This window comes from Danio rerio, chromosome 3 (assembly GCF_052040795.2).
Source record: "Danio rerio strain M-AB ecotype USA chromosome 3, GRCz13ab, whole genome shotgun sequence".
Lineage (NCBI taxonomy): Eukaryota > Metazoa > Chordata > Actinopteri > Cypriniformes > Danionidae > Danio > Danio rerio.
In genome coordinates this window covers 43,467,166-43,483,425 of record NC_141023.1, presented here as the reverse complement: position 1 = coordinate 43,483,425, position 16,260 = coordinate 43,467,166, and the positions used below count along the sequence as shown (strand labels likewise).

Below are 16,260 nucleotides of genomic sequence, written 5' to 3'. Positions count from 1 at the left end.
ATCAGCTTCAGTGGACCTATAGCTGATGACAAAGACTAACCACATCACTTATTTTCTTACAGATGGGTCCCTATATATATATATATATATATATATATATATATATATATATATATATATATATATATATATATATATATATATATATATATATATATATATATATATATATATATTAGGGATGCACAATATAGCATTTCAGCTTCGATATTGCAAAGTACACATCCGCAAGACATCTTTATGCCTTAAAGAACCATCCCAATTAATCTAAATTAACTAATTTGATAACATTTTAGGCACCTAATCTCATTATTGCTTACTAACAAGCATGTTATTGAGATATTGGCTGCTTAATGATACTTATTAAGTACATGTTCTGTATGATCTTATTCTACAAAGCTAACCCAATACCTAAACTACCTTAATATCTTATAAGGAGCCAATTATGATTTTACTGAAGCAAAAGTTATAGGTAATGGTTTGCTAATACCGAGAACTGAACCTGAAATAAAGTACGACTATAATTCCTTCAAATAGTGCTGTTCAATCATTTGATGAAGTCATTTAGATACAGTATATCACAATATATATAACAGAAAAATGAAATATTGCATTGTCCAATTTTTTTCCAATATCGTGCAGCCCTAATATATATATATATATATATATATATATATATATATATATATATATATATATATATATATATATATATATATATATATTTCCTAATATCGTTTTTGATTTGTTTTTCTTCACAAACTTTCTTTTGGCAGTTTTTTAGGGTCTTTATGGATCATCATTACCAGGAATCGTAATGGATTTCAAATTGTTAAACAAAAACAAAAGTATATATGTTTGAAGAGTTCAGATGCAAAAACCTCTAAGTGCCGTCGGAAATTTCAGTGGCAAACGAACATTTTTCTCAGTCTCCTTAGTTTATGTGGATTTATTTCACTTTAAAAATCATAAAAAGAACTTATCTTTTGCCATAAAAGTGAAATTACTGAACCTACACATAGGAGCCTTATAAAAATGCTCATGTTAGAAGAACATTTCAAATGGCATTTAGAGGTTTTTACATCTGAACTCTTTATATATTTATACATATGTACAGTTGAAGTCAGAATTATTAACCACCTGTTCATTTTTCTCCCAATTTCTGTTTAACGGAGGGGGAAAAAAATTTCAACACATTTCTAAACATAACAGTTTTAATAACTGATTTATTTTTTCTTTGCCATGATGACAGTAATTAATATTTGACTAGATATTTTTCAAAACACTTCTATACAGCTTAACAGTGACTTTTAAAGGCTTAACTGGGTTAGGATAACTGAACAGTGATTAGGATAACTAGACAGGTTACGGTAATTAGGCAAGTCGTTGTAAAAAGATGTTTTTTTTCTGTAGACTATCTACAGCTTAATGGGACTAATAATTTTGACCTTAAAATTGTTTTTTAAAAATGTAAAACTGATTTTATTCTAGCTTAAATAAAACAAATAACACTTTCCCCAGAAGAAAAAAATTTTATTAGACATACTGTGAAAACTTTCTTGCTTTGTTAAACATCATTTGGGAAGTATTTTTAAAAGAATTCAAAGAGTGTTTAATAATTCTGATTTAAACTGTATATATATATATATATATATATATATATATATATATATATATATATATATATATATATATATATATATATATATATATATATATATAGTTGAAATCAGAATTGTACTGTATCCCATTTCCTTCTTTTTTAAAAACTGCATACCTGGGTGTTATTTAAAAAAAATATTTTCCCGAGTTGACATGCCAATAAGTCAGTAAGTATTAAAGACATATCAAAATCCATTTTTGGTTCTAGTTCTCAATAAACTTTCTTTTGTAATCTCTTAAGTATGGCCACTTTCAAGGATATTTCTGACTCAATCCGGCTCTTTGTCCAGACTAAATTTTACCCTAATTCAGTGGGGAAAACTAAATGTAGGTCAATTTACAATCAATGAATTAAAAGAGGAACAGAATATATCTGGTCTGCCTCTATCAAACGCCGTAGCCTATATTGCGGAACGCGTGACACAAATAAACTTGAACATGACAAACACCACGCATGTCCAATGTCTTTCTCTAAAATATTTGACCACTAATCAAAGCAATAGTGACCTTCTCCGGTAATGGCACCAAGTGAAGGAAAAAAAAAATCACACACATAATTAAACCGGCTACAAAATCAATCGAACTTCACCTGTTTTCAAGCATGAAGGCTTTCTAAAGCTCCATCAAGATCTTTGTGTTAAGAGAGACAGCCGGGCGTCAATTGAGTCCCAGACAGTGTGTTCGACTCCCCAGAGAGTTCAGGTACTCTCTCAGACACAATCTGTCTGCCTCTGTCTGCGAGCAATACCCGCCAAAAGCAGCAATATGCGACTAAAACATCAGGCTGTTGCTTTAAAAGAACGCACATCACGTTGGCGATCTCTATCCGCTATTCTCCTTTTCCATTCGAACGCCAATTCCCCCATTGTAACGGCTAAGCAGAATGCCTATTATGACATCATCAATGGAATTTATAAGTATTCTACCCGCTGCCCCGATTCCGATCACACCTGCCGCTGAAAACGCGCGCACATCCATGTAACATATCTGGAAACTTACCTCGCCACGAATAAAGCGCAGCGCGACGGAAAGAAACATCTGGCCGGCTTGAATCAGATGTTGTCTTCTTTAAGTGCACGCCGTACGTGCTCCTGCTGGCGAGATGAGCAGGCGTCTCGAGGAGCCAGACTGACTCTGTGCATGTTAAGATCTCTCTGCTCGTGCATTGCTTCATGGTCACGCTACTAGGTAAAGCAGGGGCCGCGCATGGGGGAGATGCCATTTTCAGCAGCGCACGCCAATTGTGCGCAAAACCCCGAGCCGCCGACATTCACCATTTAGTCTATTAATGATCATCAATGGGTGTCAGTATGTAAATCTCTACACTGACTCGCTGCCTTTTTTCCTTTTGCTTTAAAAGGGAGCGACGTCTAAACACGTGGAAGATAAAACATATGGAGCTGGCAGTTTCTCTTTTCCTAGAAGTCATTTCCAAATTTAGAAACTAGGAAGGGACGTTCTTAGAAACCCCAGAGTGGTTATATGACCGAGTTTACTTTGCAGCCTTTTTATTTTCCTCTTATAGATTTTAGTCATAGTTTTCATTCATTTACTTGCGTAATGTCATGTTAGCTAAATGTGAAGACAACACTTATTTCTATTATGTATTTAAGCATATATAATAGATAGTTGTGTATGAGTGATGTTTACACGAAAATACCAGGAGCCAGACATACGAGCGTTTTTAAATGTATGAAAATATGTGATTTATTAATCTGCAATCAAACCTGTAGGATTACGGCACAGATTTGTTGCTCTATGTCGCCCTCTGTTGCTGAAATTGTAGTAGTGCCTTCTTTGGGATGTATTAAAAGTCAGTGACGTCACACTGACAGTGACGACAACCACTCTTCCGGGTTTCTCAGACAAAGTGCGAGGTTGATTATGTAGTATCTAGTTTGTAGATTAATTCATTCGTTCATTCTCCTTCAGTTTCAACTTCCCTTTATTCATCAAGGGTTTCCACAGCAGAATGCACTGCCAACTCATACACTACTGATAATTTTATTCATTCATTCATTCTCTTTTTGGCTTATTGCCTTTATTTATTAGGGGTCACCAGCAGAATGAACCGCCAACTCATCCAGCATATGTTTTACGCAGCGGATGCCCTTTCAACTGCTACCCAGTACTGGAAAAACATTCACACACATACACTACGGCCAGTTTCATTCATTCATTCATTTTCGGCTTAGTCCCTTTATTCATCAGGGGTTGCCACAGCGGAATGAACCGCCAACTTATCCAGCATATGTTTTACACAGCGGATGTCCTTCCAGCTGTAACCCAGTACTGGAAAACATCCACACACATACACTACAGCCAATTTCATCAAATCATTTTATTTTTGGCTTAGTCCCTTTATTCATCAGGGGTTGCCACAGCGGAATGAACCGCCAACTTATTCCGCATATGATTTACTAAGCAGATACCCTTCCAGCTGCAACCTGGTACTGGGAAACATCCATACACATACACTACGGCCAATTTAGTTTATTTAATTCACTTATAGTGCATGTCTTTGGACTGGAGGAAACCTGAGCACCACGAGGAATCCCACACAAACACAGGGAGAACATGCAAACTCCACACATAAATGCCAACTATAGCTTGATCCAGTGACGTTCTTGCAGTAAAATGACAGTCAGTGCTAACCACTAAGCCACCATGTATCCCCTATGTAGATTAATATACAGCCTAATCTTAATAGTTAACAACAGTATTAGTTATTATTAATGTTAAGATTTTTAAACACGTTTAAATTATATAATCGTTTATTTTTTATATATAATTTAACGTAACAGAACTACAAGTGTTTTTTTTATTTGACATTGACTGTTTAGTCCTAACTATAGGCAAAAGTAGCTTACATGTTTTTTTGTGTGTGTTTGCGCCATCGGAACTAGGAATCTTCTAGTTCTTGGGGGAACTGAATTATCTCATTTACCAAGGCCTGACTCTGCATAACAGAAACCACTTCAGGCATTAAAAGCAATAGGATTGGGTGAATATGTGACATGCAAAACACCTGCCCCGTACTTGACAGTTTTACAGGACATATTCAGAAAAACAGATGCTAGCATCATTTAGGCTCTGTCACCAATTGTCATTGTGTTTTTGCTCAGCGTCGATGATATGTTATACGGGTTGTTGTTGGTCATTTAGTCTCTGTCCACCGTTCTGCATTCCTCCATTATGACCAAACTCACAACAAAAACACTGCTCAGATCACAGCGTCCAACATGTCGCTGTCATGATTGAATAGTGAAGGAACAAACTAACTTTTAGTTAAAAATTCTTCATTCATGCCCACAGATGAACTAAAATGAGTAAACAAATGGTAGGCTACATTAATGACCGTATAATTTGCATAAACGAGAGATCAAAAATTGTAATTTGTGGCCATGATTTATTTCCACATACATTGAGTGTAATTTTTGTGTCAAAATGTTTTTGTTTGTTTTTTGTAGCATTAGCATATAGCTGAGGACATTCAAACTTTGCATTGTCATAATTTGTAGAGGTAATCGCATTACTGCATTATTGTCGAGCAACGATAATCAAATGTAGGCTATTGATCCATGAGATTTATTGTACTTTATTTAGTAACTTCAACATAACCCCTGTTTGTACATACCATTTTTTGATTGTTGTTCACAAGATCGTGAGGTTAACCAGCAGATGGATCATCATGACGTTGATTTTCATATATTGCTCACTACCTCCACACATTTTATGTTTTATAGAAATGTTGTGGATTAAAAGGCACGGACGGGGTTCGAACCCGCGATCTTCGGTTTACGAGACCGACGCCTTACCACTTGGCCACCGCGCCTGCGCTGTGGGGACATTCCTGACATCAACAAGAGCCAAGTAAAGCGGATGGAAACTCATAAATCATCGAATGATTCCCGCATCACAAACCGCATTTAGGGGTTTCGGGTAATTATTAATTAAAACACTCAGCTATCCATGATTGTTTAGGTTTTTATTAGCACAATGGGTCGTTGGTTTTAGTATATAAGACTGATGCGGGATACAAAACATTGTTATCCTCAGCTAGAATCATGTCCACTTGATGTTTCCCGTTTAAGTTACGTTTCTGGCTTATTACGTTTTGGACTATTTTGATACTCGTCGTATTAAATGTGTCTTAAAAACATACAACTTGTAATTTTTGTCCTCTTTAGCCCCAGAAGATTCCGGGTTCCTTTCAATGAGTCTTCAAACCAATTCGCAAAGGGTTGATTCATTACAGTCGATAATGATGACTCCATTCGGGATCTGATGAACACCAAATATCTCGTGTGCTGTATGATGTAATGTGATTATGAGCTACACATATTTGAGACATTCTCGCGATTACACAGACCACTAAAGAGTAGTTTGTGTTTATTTTTTTCAATTGGATTTGCATAACGTGTCAGTTTGTTCAGAATTAGTTCATTGCAGTGAGTTATCCGAGTGAATCGATTCACTAAAACGATTCGGACTCCCAAAGGCTGAAAGCTCACCTCGATTGCTTATTCTCGTTGCGTATGAATAGCAGCATCCGCCAGGGGAGGCTGTTGAATCGTGCCTTTACTTTAATCAACCGTGGCAGAGAGTTTATGGGACTGTCATATACAACTGTGACTGTGGAGCTTCTGTCTAGACCTGATGGCAATGATGGAAATCTGGAACAAAAATCTACACAGAACAATCCTGGATTTAGTCTGTGCTGCTCAAAACAGGTCTTATACAGTGAATTGTTACATTGTGTCGTGATAAACAGGGTAAACACGGTAGGTTACAATGTGTTCAAAATAGTTTTGTGAGATCACCTTAGACAAAAACATTACAAGCTGTCTCTTTATAATGCAGTACACAGCCTGTATGTAAATCTTTACATCTAAATGTATATTTAAAAAAACTTAAGTAATATATATGAGATGTATCACCAAACAATGTTAGCACATTAGCATACAGAAGTGCTGGTAAAAAAAAGCCTTATTGTAATTCTACTAGTGTGATACTGCGTTTATAGTTTGATAGCTTAAGTGTATCAACAACAAAAAAAAGCATCCATGAAGTGTCTTAAACACTTTTGTGTGAAGAGCTTCTTTCTTTTGCTTTCTCATGGATTCACATCTAACAATGACTCTATATGACTGCAATGGGGTATATGCACACAGACTCTTACTTTCAGTCCTCCAACCCCAGAGTTTCCGGTGAATTATCATCCCATACAAAATCTCTGCATTTAAGATCTGATTTCTTTAAAAAAAAAACATTGATCTTCCCTGCCTGGCTGAGTTACGATATAAAGTGGATATCAGACCAAACAAGAAGCACTGCATTAAGTTATATTTTTCTTTAAAATATTCACACATTTTCTTGTCAGCTTAGTCCCTTTATCAATCCGCCACAGCGGAATGAACCGCCAACTTATTCAGCACGATTTACGCAGCGGATGCCCTTCCAGCCACAATCCATCTCTGGGAACTCTTTAAAATATGAAAAATTAATTTTACCCCTGTATTCTCAATGGAGTTCCTGCACTAGCCTGCTGCTAATGACGGTGCCGCGTTTAAAGTCTTTTATTTTTTTTATGCTTTAAAAAACCAAACGGATGCTTCCCAGGTAGCAAAGAATTCTGGCCCAGATTTGGCATAAATCTGACACAGCAGGTATTTATCCAGCACTGGTATACAGCATGTGGGCTAAACATGGCCCATTGGCAGAGGTGGCACCGTCTTTAAGGCGGCACACAATATTTGGCCCAAATGTTATTAATTGATATGTGGGCCCTGTAAGTTTGGCCTATCCTGACCCACTTTTAAAATACTTTTTATTATTTTCGAATAAAGAAAAAAAAAATCTACCAAAAAAGCAAAAAAGCACACCCACAGCACACCTAAAGTGCAGTGATTAATGGGTTTATCAATTTTTTATTGCAGTCGTGACACACCAACATATCTGGCCTAGTTCAGGCTCAGCTATTAACTTGGCTGAGACTTGGCCCAGATATGGTCCATGTTTAGCCCTTGTCTGGATGTGAGACTTGATCTAGTCATGTACCATTCACTGCGGCATGTGGGCCAAGCAAAAGCTGATTTTGTGGGCCAAAGATATTTTGCTCTGTGGGTTTCGTCTGTTTAACTGATTCTATTTGAATTATTATGAATCTGAAAATAGTCACATAAACCTTTCACCAGAAGTTCATCATTGGCTGAAAAACACTAGCTTTACATATTGCTAATAATTGCTCATTTAAAAAAGTCACTTTATAACTGGTATTTAAATGATATCTGTTTGCTCTGCCACATGTGGGAACTCACAGAAAAATTTACCCCATAAAAGCCGAACAAAACTACCACTGAAATACTAGTGTACCTGCAATAATAAAATATACACAAGAAAGAGATCGACTGTGATTTACCTTTAATTCAGTATTGGTTTAGCAGTTGTTTAATGTCTACTAAGAAAACTGGTGTCTCCTTTTAACAAATTAAAAGAATTCTTATTTGCCTTGTTCAGTCTTGGGGCGTACTCGGGTACAGTCACCTTAAACCATGCCAAAGTGTGCATTGTCCCCCCTCGCCTCTCCCCAGATGGCCCAAGCTTGTGCAAAAATGCACTCACACTGCATTTTGCCACATAAACCTGAGCACGCTTGAAGATGCTCGACGATGCAACTGTTCAGTTTAACAGGAAGAGAAGCGCTCTCACTCAGGACAGTGGACATTGCTTTAGTTATATCGTTTTAGTGGTTTGGAATGTAGTGACACACAGTCAAATATTTTGCCGAACAGATCCACAACTTTTGACGATCATGAAAGTCCTCGTGCTGCAGGTATTATGAGGCTTGCTGAAGGTGCAGCGAGGGGTTTGCATTTTTAATAATCTACGACAGTTTGCGTTCATTGAAAAGTTGGAATGATTAACAAATCCATATCAAACATCTCTTAAAAGTGACGTTGCTTCTTCAGTTTCGGGCTAAGGTGCGCTTTGCACTTACACTATAATCGTATTGCGTTAAAGCCCAACCGAACCACGCTCTGGAACACCTCTTCCAACCATGCCTGGGCCCGATTTGAGACACTCACACTTATCAAACAAACCTGGAAATAACCTCTATATATACATTTCTGGAGACCGCCAAATACATCCCAGGATATCCCTATGTTTTTTTGCTGTTTTTATTTTTGCGGATACACCAGAGGCGGCTGTGTACGCTGATTAAGATTTCAAATTTCATCAGCCCGATTCGAGGCACTCACACTTGTCAAACAAACCTGGAAATAACCGGTTCGGATAGCACAGTGTGAGTGCACCTTAAGAAGCGGTAACACTACACTGCCCCAAACTGCAAACCCAAGCTTGGCCAAAAAAAAAAAAGTTTTGAATATCAGTGTTTCAGAGTTCAAGCTTGGTAAATTCTGACCTGTGAATTTGTTACATGAAGGCATAAGACCAATAGGAGATCAAAAGGACCCCGCTGTACAGAAATGTATAATATGGAGGAATCCCTTGTTTGAGCAGGGTCACAACTTCCTTTTTCATCCTAGCCCTTTTCAAAGCACTGTCCGAACAAATTTGTCTAGTGTGATTTTGGCTTTATCCACTTGTTTAGTGTGACGTCACGCAAAGCTGCGTCCGCGTCCAAGCGCTATATCAAACTGAATGTGGAGACTCAACGAATGGTAATAATAAACGTTTACAAAGTGCTGTAATACTTTGGAAAATCACTATCGCAATATATAAATCCATGCCTAATATCCGATGGGCAGAAAGTGATTACATTTTTATAAATTGTTAAAATTTTGGTATTTGTGATGCAGCAAGTCCAGAGACTGTTGTGTACACCATGATTTTAAATAAAATTCACTTCAATGTGTGATTGGACTAAAAAGGGGTCATAAACTGATATTTTCTCAATTCAAGTAAGTAGCGATTTGGACCCGGAAACAGTATTCCATACATCACCGATACTTCAAGCGAATAGCCTTTATGGTTGATTATTATAAGGTCTCTGCCACGGTCTAATGTTGGAACAAAGTAGATTGACCCGTCAATTAATATAAGCAACAGTAGGCTACGTTTTTATTAAACACTACTGTAATTTACATTAAATGTCCTTTAATGAACAATAACATTTAATAAATATGAAGCTTCCTAGAAAATCTGTCATAAGATCAATGGCTAAGTTTTCACACAGAATATAACAACTCAGGCTCATTCTGAAAACAGACCTCTATATATACATTTCTGGAGACCGCCAAAGACATCCCAGGAGCTACGTTTTTTTTGCTGTTTTTGTTTTCGCGGATACACCAGAGGCAGTTGTGTACGCTGAGTGAGATCTCAAATTTCACTCGCGAGTGCCATTCGTGCCTGCTATTCTCTTGTATATCTACCACGCAGTCGCCTGACTGACTGAATGACCCCTTTCCTAAACCCCACCAATAGTGTTTTAAATAACACCGATTGACCCGCCCACCCACTTTCTAAAACTCAATCTACAAATTTAAAAAGCAATTCAGAAAAAGCCCTTGCCGGATTTTTTACCATCTTTTAAGATTTTACCACGTTCTCACCCTGTTATTTACTTGTTTATTTTATTTTTTTTAATTCTGCTTTTGTCTTACCTTATTCTTTTTAGAATTGCTCTTGAACCCTGAAATTGTGGTCATTAGGGTTAAGCTGATAGACGATGTCATTGTCCATCGCCGATGGCCAATAGACAAGACAATGCTAAGCCAGCATCTCCGATCCTCCGCCCCGCCCCCGTCGCAAACGGCTCACGAAAGACCCCATTTATACTAATATGTCTTAGTATTAAAATGGCATTTTAGTACGAAAACGATCCACATCCAAACTGTTTTACCTAGCATTTCTGAACAATGATAAAATGCAACCATATGTACTTCTGGCTACATAATTCACGATCTCTAAAATTGTATATAGGGGTACGTTTTCAGAATGAGCCTATGTTGGATTTTAATACGTAAAACTGAAGATTGTAATTTATCTGTTCTAAAACAAATAACAGATGATTCTGGCTAAATATTCTCTCTAAAAAATCCTTGATATACCCAAAAGAAATTAGATCTCACATTTAACTACAAAAGAAAGACACATGCAGACTCCAAAATAAGTGTATGTCAGAAGGTTGCTCTTGATGGGGAATAAGAGGCTGGATGACTGCTGACGAGCTGGAAGTCCTGTCTCTGAATTCAAATAGGCACTCTCCTTATAGTTAAACCACGTATTTGCAAAGTTGAACAACTACAATGTTTCCTTTAAAAAATATTTAAAAAAATAAAACTATTGCATGCACAACCCTTGCACACACTTCACATCACTGCAACCACTGCACACACAATCAATGCACACTTAAGACCATTTAATTTCTATAAGATCTATGAGTATTTCTCAGCAATAAATTATATATATAGGAGTTTGCATGTTCTCCTTGAATACAACTGCATTCATTTATTATTAATCCACTCCACTAAATTATATCAGCATTCATCAACTAAGAGAAGAACAACACTAGATCTTTGTGTGGTTTTGTCAGATTCAGAAGTGTGGGAGGGTAAACTGTAGTTTATTCTTACTCATCGTATACATGTCTGAATCCATAAATAAACCCTCACAGCTTGTATTTATGTTGCAGCTTCCCATATGTGGTTGTCTTCAGTGCCTATGGCATAGATCATGTGACATAAGAGTAATTATCCTAAAAACATTTTAAATATACATTTTAAAGTATATTTAAATATTCAAACTTGTAATTATAAAATGTTTCACACACATACGTACATACACACATATATATGTATGTATACATGGAATTTTCCCCCTTTTTCTTACTGTATTTTAACAAAAGAATATTCCAGACTTTTGACTGGTTGTGGATAAAACAAAGTTAAAGCACATCACAAAAACACCCATTAATATAATTTAAATATTATGAACACCCTGTACTTTAATATAATTTACAGTTTTTTCAAACTGCTTATACACTAAATCTTTTTATGTCACACAATTTCTGAAACAGCTCACTCAAAATGCCAAACTACACAGCAAATCTCCAAAATAAAAGCTGTTTCTTAGCCTTGAAGTTTTTAATTGTATAAAACATTTTTCTCAAAACACGTCCTCCCTGTATTCTTATTCTGGAGAACATACTTTCGCTTTACATATGTTTTTTTTTTACATTTTTACATACACTAAAAAACTGCGCAATTTAAAAAAAAAATTCTGGCTGCTGAGGTGCCGGAAAAAAAACATAAAATGATGGCTGTTAAATTACAGAAATTTACCAGTATTTTACATTTAAGGACATTTCTGTAATTTAACATTTGTTATTCTACGGTAAATTTCTGTAATTTAACATCAGTTATTCTACTGTAAATTTCTATAATTTAACATCTATTATTCTCCGGTAAATTTTTGTAATTTAACATCTGTATTTTACGGTAAATTTTTGTAATTTAACATCTGTTATTCTTCGGTAAATTTCTGTAATTTAACGTCTGTTATTCTACGGCAGGGGTCACCAATCTCATTCCTGGAGGTCTGGTAGCCTGCAGGGTTTAGGTCTAACTTGCCTCAACACACCTGCCTGGGTGTTTCAAGTATATGTAGTAAGACCTTGATTAGCTTGGTCAGGTGTGTTTGATTAGGGTTAGAGCTAAAATCTGCAGGACACCGGACCTCCAGGAACAAGTTTGGTGATTCCTATTCTACGATAAATTTCTGTAATTTAATATCAAAATTTGCATGGTAAATTTATGTAATTTAATATCCATTATTCTCTGGTACATTTCTTTAATTTATTTGTTGCATTTCCCATTTACTGCTCTCTAAGTTTTCCCAACTTTGACGACTTCCGCTATTTTGCAATCCAAAATTGTGAAAAGGGTCTATAGATAAATAAATAAACATGCTGTGCTATGCAGAATTAAAAAAAAAAAATAATTTAACAAATAATGAAATAAAAAATAACGAGTTAAGTAGTGAGGAAATATATCACTTAAAGTAAACTGAATTTAAAGTATTGTGTGAAATCCCCAGCTGACGGAAAAAAAACCGCCATAAAATTACAGATTTTTGTTTACAGTGTAGAGTATGTTTATGTTTTTGTTGTATGCTACTGTACACACCATTAATGTTTGGCCTAATATTATAATACTATAATATTTTCTGTTTCTACATGCCATTGGTGTTTACAGTGTACTTTTTTCCCCCTCATATTAATTTTACTGTAGAACATTGTATTGAAATGTAGATAAAAGCCAATTGAAAGAACAAAGATCTTTAGATTTAGAACAACAGTGTTTACATGATATGTCCAAACATTCAATATCATGTAAGAAGTGTGTGCCATTTGATGCTTCATTCTGATGTGTGTTCGTGGCATTTTGAATGTAGTTTTACAGTTTAAAGGTGTGGCAAATGTGAAGCATTTTGTGTGTGCATTTTGGGAATTGTGTGTAGAATTTGGAAAAAAGGTGACGCTGTTTTGAAAATGTGTTTGAGAGAAAACTGTAAATTGCATATTTCTATAGAAAATCTCATGACTATTTTTTAAAATGGATTTCCAGATCCCTGTTGAAATCCCTTTTACAAAAGCATGCAGCCCTTCTAACATGCAAACCATTGAAGATCATTATTTTGCACACACCTAAACCATTTCACAGCAGTCATTTTACATTTGAATATGATATATGCCTATATCTCAGCAGTCAATTCCATATTCTTATCCGTAGAAATCCATATTTTTGAGCACTGCATTGCCTAGATTATGCACCTTCCACCATTTCTGTCATTTGCATTTGTAGCCCATCTCAATGAGGCTCATAAATTTGTATTAGAAATAGAACTTTGCCATCCCTAAGTACAACCACATCTGTTTATTATTCATCCATTCCAAAGACTAGATCGTATCAGCATTTATAACCCTACAGAAGAGCCACACTGGATCTTATGTTGGTTTTTGCGGTATTTTGTCAGTGCGGGTAAACCCTTGTCGCTGAACTCATTGTATACTTTTGCTTCCTCTGTGTCTGAATCCATAAATAAACCCTCATGGCTCGTATTTATGTTGCAGCTTCCTATATGTGGTTGCCTGCACTGCGGATCTCACACCTCTTCATGCAAGCGTAAGGTAAAAAAAAAAAAGGTTTTGAGTAGCACAGATGGTTTGGTCAGATGCACTCCTTATATCTCTGTGTCCTTTAATCTTCTCTTGTTTTGTGTGCGCTCTTTCATGGCAGGCCCGGGCTCCAATCTTACAGCCTGAGGGGAAGAATAAACAAGAGTCTCTGGGAGTCTCAGAGTCGCCGGGAGGGGGAGAGCAGCACAAAGATGGGGGTGGGAAGGCAAGAAGAGCTCATTTTTGTTGCTGAAACCTGAGCACGCCGAGCTCTTGACTGAGATTTCAGAGCGAATACAGGAAAGAAACTGTACAGGCGAGGGGTGCATTTTGAATAACGCTCTGTAAGTGATATATTTTCAAAGCGCTGTGTGATATCTGCCCATATGGACGGTGTTTGTGCTGCTTTTGATATATATTAGTGTAGACCAAGATGAAAAAGGAGGGCTGTAATGATATTCGTGGTCCTTAGGTTTCACAGTGGTCATAAATTTCATTTGCGTGAGATTTTACAGACTTTTACACAAATGTCAAGAAAGGCAAAGATCTGAGACGGGTAATGTTGATAGATTCATTCATTCATTCATTCATTCATTCATTCATTCATTCATTCATTCATTCTGACCCTACCATCTGAATGTCGCAGACCAGGCAGGCAACATATTTCCAATCTTCTATTGTTCAATTGTGAATTGTTGCCTCAGTTTCCTGTTCTAAGCTTACAGGAGTGGCACTTGGTGTGGTCTTCTGCTGCTGTAGCTCATTTGCCTCAAGGTTGGATGTGTTGTGCTTTCAGAGATGCTCTTCTGCATACCTCTGTTGTAACAAGTAATTATGTGAATTACAGTTGCCTTTCTTTCAGCTGGAACCAGTCTGGCCATTCTTCCTTGACCTCTGGCATCAACAAGGCGTTTGCACCCACACTTACTGGACATTTTCTCTTTTTCTGACTATTCTCTGTATTCTTTACAGAGATGGCTGTGCGTGAAAATCCCAGTAGATCAGCAGTTTCCGAAATACTCAAACCAGCCCGTCTGGCACCTACAACCATGCCACGTTCAAAGTCACTTAAATCACATTTCTTCCCCATTCTGGTTCTCGGTTTGAGCTGCAGCAGATCGTCTTGACCATGTCTACACGCCTATGTAACAGAGGCCAGCTAGTGTGTGCTGTGCAGGTAAACCTCACTCCTCTGACCTCTAAAGGTGCTTTAGCGACAGATGCTAGAGGCCATGGTCTTTAGCCTCCTTGGTAGAGCACCCGACTCCCATGTGGAAGGTCGCTGGTTCGATACCAGCTCGGAGCGGGTTGGGCGGCGTAGGACCGGTGGGGTTGCATTGGTGCAGTGACCCGGATGGGAATGCGGTTTAGGGGGGTGAGTGTAACGGAGGCCAGCTAGAGTGTGCTGTGCAGGTAAACCTCACTCCTCTAACCTCTAAAGGTGCTCTAGCGACAGATGCTAGAGGCCATGGTCTTTAGCCTCCTTGGTAGAGCACCCGACTCCCATGCAGAAGGTTGCTGGTTCGATACCAGCTCGGAGCAGGTTGGGCGGCGTAGGACCGGTGGGGTTGCATTGGTGCTGTGACCCGGATGGGAGTGAGGTTTAGGGGGGTGAGTGTAACGGAGGCCAGCTAGTGTGTGCTGTGCAGGTAAACCTCACTCCTCTGACCTCTAAACGTGCTCTAGCGACAGATGCTAGAGGCCATGGTCTTTAGCCTCCTTGGTAGAGCACCCGACTCCCATGTGGAAGGTTGCTGGTTCGAAACCAGCTCGGAGCAGGTTGGGCGGCGTAGGACCGGTGGGGTTGCACCTAAATGCATTGAGTTGCTGCCATGTGATTGTCTGATTAGAAATTTGCATTAAAAAAAGCAGTTAACCGGTGTACCTAATAAAGTGGCCAGTGAGTGCATACCTATATTCCTATAATACCTATAATATTGCATATGATGATTGATTGACTACATGATAATGACTACAGTTTCTATTCATTGCAAAATAATTGTTTAGACAGAAGGTTAACATTTCAATAAGTAAGATCTATCATAATAAAAAATAATATATACAACACAGCAAAATGATATGCAGGAAATACAAAGCAATCTTCGTTGCAAATATGTTGTTTCTTACTTTTAAAATATGACTTGGTAATAATTTCATTATTGATTTGTCAAAAGGCGACGCAGTGGCACAGTGGGTAACACGTTCGCCTCACAGCAAGAAGGTCGCTGGTTCGATCCTCGGCTCAGTTGGCGTTTCTGTGTGGAGTTTGCATGTTCTCCCTGTGTTCGCATGGGTGTGCTCTGGGTACTCTGGTTTCCCACACAGTCCAAAGACATGCGGTACAGGTGAATTGGGTAGGCTAAATTGTCTGTTGTGAATGTGTGTGTGGATGTTTCCCAGAGATGGGTTGCGGCTGGAAGGGCATCTGCTGTGTAAAAAACTAGCTGGATAAG

The 16,260-nt window shown here is 37.6% G+C and overlaps 1 long non-coding RNA gene and 1 other non-coding gene across 2 annotated transcripts in view; both read right to left on the bottom strand.

Moving 5' to 3' along the window:
• LOC147845999 (uncharacterized) overlaps positions 1-2,818 on the bottom strand; it is a 44,304-nt gene extending 41,486 nt beyond the window's left edge. Inside the window, exon 1 of the long non-coding RNA XR_015481129.1 lies at positions 2,662-2,818. This is a non-coding gene — a long non-coding RNA (uncharacterized LOC147845999). The remainder of the gene's footprint in view (positions 1-2,661) is intronic.
• A 2,607-nt stretch (positions 2,819-5,425) lies between these two features.
• Positions 5,426-5,497, bottom strand: trnat-cgu (transfer RNA threonine (anticodon CGU)). Its single transcript has one exon. It is a non-coding gene; the product is annotated as a tRNA-Thr (tRNA).
• Between the last annotated feature and the right edge of the window lie 10,763 nt (positions 5,498-16,260).